This window comes from Armigeres subalbatus, chromosome 1, assembly GCF_024139115.2.
Source record: "Armigeres subalbatus isolate Guangzhou_Male chromosome 1, GZ_Asu_2, whole genome shotgun sequence".
NCBI classification, from domain to species: Eukaryota; Metazoa; Arthropoda; class Insecta; order Diptera; family Culicidae; genus Armigeres; species Armigeres subalbatus.
Genome location: NC_085139.1, coordinates 196,816,128 through 196,822,512, shown reverse-complemented (window position 1 = coordinate 196,822,512; position 6,385 = coordinate 196,816,128). Strand labels below are relative to the sequence as shown.

Below are 6,385 nucleotides of genomic sequence, written 5' to 3'. Positions count from 1 at the left end.
ACCCAGGAACCCAGAACCCAGAAACCCAGAACCAGAACCAGAAACCCAGAAACCCAGAAACCCAGAAACTCCAGAACGGAAACCCAGAAACTCAGAAAACTCAGGAAACTGAACCAGAACCCAGAAACTCAGAAAACCCAGAAAACCTTGAACCAGAACCTGAAACTCCAGAAAACCCAGAAAACTCCAGAAACTCAGAAACCCAGAAACCTAGAAAACCCAGAAACTCAGGAAACCCAGGAAAACTCAGAACCAGAAACAGGCAACCTGGTGAACCCAGAAACCTAGAAACCAGAAACCTGAAAACCTAAAACCCAGGAAACTCCAGAAAACCCAGGAACCCAGAAACTCAGAAACCCAGGAAACCCAGGAAAACCAAAACCCAGAACCCCAGGAACCCAGAAACCAAGGAACCAGAAACCCAGAAACCCAGGAAACCAGAACCTTAGAAACCTGAAACCCAGAAACCCAGAAATCCAGGAAACCCAGGAGAAACTCAGAAGAACTCAGAAACTCAGAAAACTGTCCAAACCTAGAACCCAGGAAAATCCCAGAAACTCCACAGAACCCAGGAAACTCAGAAACCTAGAACCCAGAACCCAGGAAACCCAGAAAACTCAGAAACCCAGGAAACCAGGAACCTGGAAACCTGAGAAACTCCAGGAAACTAGAAACCTCAGAAACTCAGAAATCAGAAACCCTAGAAACCAGAAACTGAGAAACCAGAACCCAGGAAACTCAGAACTCAGAAACCAGAAAACCTAGGAAACTTAGAAACGCAGCACTCAGAAACCCAGAACCCAGAAACCAGAACCCAGAAACCCAGGAAACCCAGAAACCTTAAAACCTGAGAACCGAACTCCAGGAACGAGAAACCCAGAAACCCAGGAACCTCAGAAACCCAGAACCCAGGAAACCCAGAAACCTTAGGAACCCAGGAACCCAGAAACCCAGGAAACTCAGAACCCCTGGAACCCAGCCAATCCACTCAACTCAAGATCTAGGAACCCAGAAACCCAGAAAACCCAGGAACCAAGAAACCAGAAACCCAACGAAACTGAAACTCAGAAACCCAGAAACCCAGAAAACCCAGGAAACCCAGAATCCAGAAAATTCCAGAAACTCCAACTGAGAACCTCCAGGAAACCCAGAAACCCAGGAACCCAGGAGAACCCAGGAAACCCAGGAAACCTTGAGAAACCCCAGAAATCCCAGGAAACTCAGAAACCTAGAAAACCCAGAACCCAGAAACCCAGGAACCTAGAAATTCCAGAAAACCCAGAAACCCAGAAACCCAGAAACCCAGAAGCTGAGAACCCAGAACCTGCAGAACCCAGGAAACCCAGAAATCCAGAAACCTGAAACCCAGAACCCAGAACCAGAAACTCAGAAACTCAGGAACCCAGGAAACCCAGAACCCAGAAACCTGAGGAACCCAGGAAATCCAGAAACTCCCAGAAAACTAGAAACCTTCAAAAACTCAGAAACTCAGGAAACCCAGAACTCAGGAAACTCAAAACCCAGAAACTCAGTGAAACCTTGAACCCAGAAACCCAGAAACTCAGAAACCTGGGAACCCAGAAACTTAGAAACTCAGGAAATCCCAGAAACTCCAGGAAACCAAGATCTCCAGGAAACCCAGAAACCCAGAAACCCAGAAACTCAGAAACCCAGAAACCCAGAAACCCAGAAACCCTAGGAACCCAAGAGAACCCAGGAAAACCCAGGAACCCAGAAAACCCAGAAACCCAGGAACCCAGAAACCCAGAAACCCCAGGAACCCAGAAACCAGGAAACCTGAGAAACCCAGAAACCCAGAAACCCAGAAAACTCAGAAACCCAGAAACCCAGAAACCCAGGAACCAAACCGAGAAACCCAGGAACCCAGGAAACCCAGAAACTCCAGAAAACTCAGAAAACTCAGAAACCCAGGAAACCCAGAAACCCAGAAACCCAGGAAACCCAGAACCAGGAAACCAAGAAACCCAAAACCCAGAAACCCAGAAACCCAGGAACCCAGATTACTCCAGAAAACCCATAAAACCCAGAAACTCAGAAACCCAGAGTCAACCCAGGAAACCCAGAAACTCCAGAAAACTCAGAAAACCCTGAGAACCCAGGAACTCAGGAACCCAGAAACCCAGAAACCCAGGAAATCCCCAGGAAACCCAGAACCCAGGAACCCCAGGAACCCAGGAAACCCAGAACCCAGGAAACCTGGGAAAACCCAGAACTCAGGAAATTCAGGAACCCAGGAACCTCCAGAAACTCAGGAACCCAGAAACCCAGAACTTGCAGAACCTCCAGGAAACCTAGAAACTCCAGAAACCTTAGAAAACTCCAGAAACCTAGAAACTCAGGAAACCTAGAACCAGAACCTTAGAAATTAGAAATTTTGAAATTTAGAAATTTATAAAATTGGAAAATTAGAAAATTAGGAAATTTAGAAATTTAGGAAATTTAGAAAATTTAGAAATTTAGAAATTTAGGAATTTAGAAATTTAGAAATTTAGAAAATTTAGGGAAATTTAGAAATTTAGAAATTTAGAAATTTAGAAATTTAGGAAATTTAGAAATTTAGAAATTTAGGAAATTTAGAAATTTAGAAATTTAGGAAATTCTAGAAATTAGGAAATTTAGAAATTTAGAAATTTAGAAATTTAGAAATTTAGAAAATTTAGAAATTTAGGAAATTTAGGAAATTTAGGAAATTTAGAATTCTGTAGAAATTTCAGAAATTTTACTCAATTTCTATTTCTCTAATTTTAAAGACGAAATTTAGAAATTTAGAAATTTAGAAATTAGAAATTTAGAATTAGAAATTTGTGAAATTTCAGAAATTCTAGAAATTTAGAAATTGAAATTTAGAAATTTAGAAATTTAGAAATTTAGAAATTTGTCAATTTAGAAATTTAAAAATTTAGAAATTTAGAAATTTAGGAAATTTGAAATTTAGAAATTTAGAAATTCAGAATCCCAGAACTCTAGAAATTTAGAACCTAGAAACTTAAAATCTGGAAACTTGTAACTCAGAAACTTAGAACTTCAGAAATTTAGAAATTCTGGAACCCAGAATTTAGAAATTTTAGAAATCCAGAAAACTTAGGAACCCAGAAACCCAGAACCCAGAAATCCCAGAAACCCAGAAACCCAGAAAACCCAGAAACCTAGAAACCCAGGTCCAATCCCAGAACCCAGGAAACCCAGGAAACCCAGAAACCCAGAAACCCAGAACCTGAGAAACCAGAACCAGAACCCAGAAACCCAGAACCAGAACCCAGAACTCAGAAACCCAGAAACCCAGAAACCCAGGAAACCTAGAAAACCTTAGAAACCCAGAAACCCAGAAAACCCAAAATCCCCAGGAAAACTCAGAAAACCAGGAAAAAACCAGCAAACCCAGGAAAATCCCCAGGAACCCAGAAACCCAGAAACCCAGAAACCCAGAAAACCCAGAAAACTCAGGAAACCCAGAAACTCCAGAAATCCCAGAAAACTCAGAAACCCAGAAACCCAGAAACCCAGAACCCAGGAAACTCAGGAAACCCAGGAAACCCAGAAAACTCAGAAACCCCAGAAACCTGGGAAAACCTGAGAACCCAGAAACCCAGAAATCCCAGGAAATCCAGAAACCCAGAAAACTCAGGAAACTTCAGGAACCTGAAAACCAAACCCAGAAACCCAGGAAACCCAGAAACTCAGGAAACCCAGAAACCCAGGAACCCAGGTGCTCCAGGAAAACTCCAGAAACTCCAGAAAACTCAGAAACCCAGAAACCCAGAAACCCAGAACCTCCAGGAAACCCAGGCACCAAACCCAGAGAACCCAGAAACCTAAACCCAGGAAACCTGGGAAAACCCAGGAACCAGAAATCTCCAGGAACCCAGGAACTCCAGAACCCAGGAAAACCTAGGAAATCCAGAAACCCAGAAACCCAGGAAACTCCAGGAACCCAGGCAAACCCAGAAACCTAGAAATCAAGTTGTTCAAAAAACTCAGGAAACTCAGGAAACCCAGAACCCAGACACTTCAGGAAACCTAGAAACTCAGAACCAGAAACTCAGGAACCTCAGGAAACCCAGAAAACTCCAGAAACTCAGGCAACCCCAGAAACCCAGGAAATCCAGGAACCCAGGAACTCCAGAAACTCCAGGAAATCCTGAAACTCCAGAACTCAGGAAAACCCAGAAACCCAAAACCCAGGTTCCCAGAACCCAGAAACTCCAGGAACCCAGGAACTCAGAAACCAGCAAATCCCAGAAATCCCAGGAAACCTAGGAAACCCAGAAACCCAGAAACCCAGAAACCCAGAAAACTCAGGAAACCTGGAACCCAGAACCCAGAACCCCAGAAACCCAGAAAACTCATAAAACCTAGAAACCTAGAACCCAGAACCTTAGGAAACCCATAGAACCCAGGAAACCCAGGAAACCCAGGAACCCAGAAACCCAGGAAAAACCCAGGAAACCCAGGAACTCAGAAAACTCAGAACCCAGGAACCCAGGAACCCAGAAAACCTGAAACCCAGAAACCCATAAACCCAGAACCCAGGAACCCAGAAACCCAGAACCGCAACCCAGGAACCCAAACCAGAACCCAGGAAACTCCAGAACCTGACAACCCAGGAAACTCAGGAACCCAGGAAACCCAGAAACCCAGAAAACCCAGGAACCCAGGAACCCAGAACCCAGGAAACCCAGAAACCCAGAAACCCAGAAACCCAGAAAACTCCAGGAAACCCAGAACTCAGGAACCTGGAAACCCAGGAAAACCCAGGAACCCAGGAAAACCCAGAACCCAGAAACCCAGAAACTTGAAAACCCAGGAAAACCCAGGAACTTGCACCCAGAAACCCCAGGAACTAGAAACTCAGAAACCCAGAACCTCAGGAAAACCCAGAACCTGAACCCAGGAACCCTATAGGAACCCAGAACCCAGGAAACCCAGAAACCCAGAAATCCCAGGAACCAGAACCTTGAACCCAGAACCCAGAAACTCAGGAAACTCCAGAAACTTAAAATTCCAGGAAAACTGTTCCAGAAAACTCCAGAAATCCAGAACCCAGACTGAGAACCCAGGAAACTCCAGAAACTCCAAACGAAACCCAGAAAACCCAGAAACCCAGGAAACCACAGGAACCCAGAAAATTCAGAAAACCCAGGAAAATCCTGAAACCTCAGGAAACCCAGAAACCCAGGAAACCTTGAGAACCCAGAAACCCAGAAAACCTCCAGAAACTCAGAAAACCTGTGAAAACCCAGAAACCCCAGAAACCCAGAAATTTGTATCCAGAAACCTGAGAAAACCCTGAGAAACCCAGAAACCAGCATAACCCAGAAACCCAGGAAACCCAGAACCTGATCCCAGAGAAAACCCAGGAACCCAGGAAACCTTGCAGATACTCCAGAAACCCAGAAACTCAGAAATCCCAGGAAATCCAGAAACTCCAGAAACCCAGAAATCTGCCAGAACCCAGAAAACCCAGAAAACTCTGAGAAAACCCAGAACCAGAAACCCAGAAACTCAGCTAACCCACCTGAAACCTGAAAGATCTGTGAAACTCCAGGAACCCAGAAACCTGTTCAAACCCCAAGAACTCAGGAAACCTAGAAACCTTGAGAAAATCCAGAAACCGAGAAATCCCAGAAAACCCAGAAACCCAGAAACCCAGAAACCCAGAAACTTAGAACCCAGAAAACCTCAGAAACCCAGGAAACTCAGAAACTTAGGAACCTAGAACTAGAAACCCAGAACCTGGGAACCTCAGGAAACCAAATCAGAAAACCCAGGAACCCAGAACCCAGAACCTCAGGAAACCCAGGAAACCCCAGAAACCTGAGAACCCAGGAAACCCAGAAATCCCAGGAAAAACCCAGGACCCAAAACCCAGAAACCTCAGAACTCCAGAAAACCTGAAATCCAGAAACTCCAGGAAACCCAGAAACCTTAAAACCCAGGAACCCAGACACCAGGAAAACCCAGAAACCTTAGAAACCTTACAGAAACCCAAGACACCTAGGAAAACTCCAGAACCAGAAATTCAGAAACATCAGACCAGGAACCCAGGAAAACCCAGAAACTTGCAGAAATCTCAGGAAAACCCATTTCAATCTAGGAACCCAGGATTTCAGAAACCCAGAAACCTGAGAACCTGGAACCTTGAACCCAGAAACTCAGGAAACTCCAGGAACCTAGAAACCTGGAAAACTCCAGGAACCCTTTTAGGAACCCAGAAACCTCAGAACCCAGAAAACCCAGGAAAACCCTTAGAAACCCAGAAAACTAGAAACCCAGGACTTCAAACCCAGAACCCAGGAAACCCAGAAAACTCCACAACCCAGGAAAACTCAGGAAAACCCAGAACCCAGAAATCCAGAAAATCCAG

At 44.7% G+C, this 6,385-nt stretch overlaps 1 pseudogene; it reads left to right on the top strand.

The window, feature by feature from the left end:
• The window catches only part of LOC134206885 (sporozoite surface protein 2-like), a 78,745-nt pseudogene that overhangs the window by 25,365 nt on the left and 46,995 nt on the right, over positions 1-6,385 (top strand).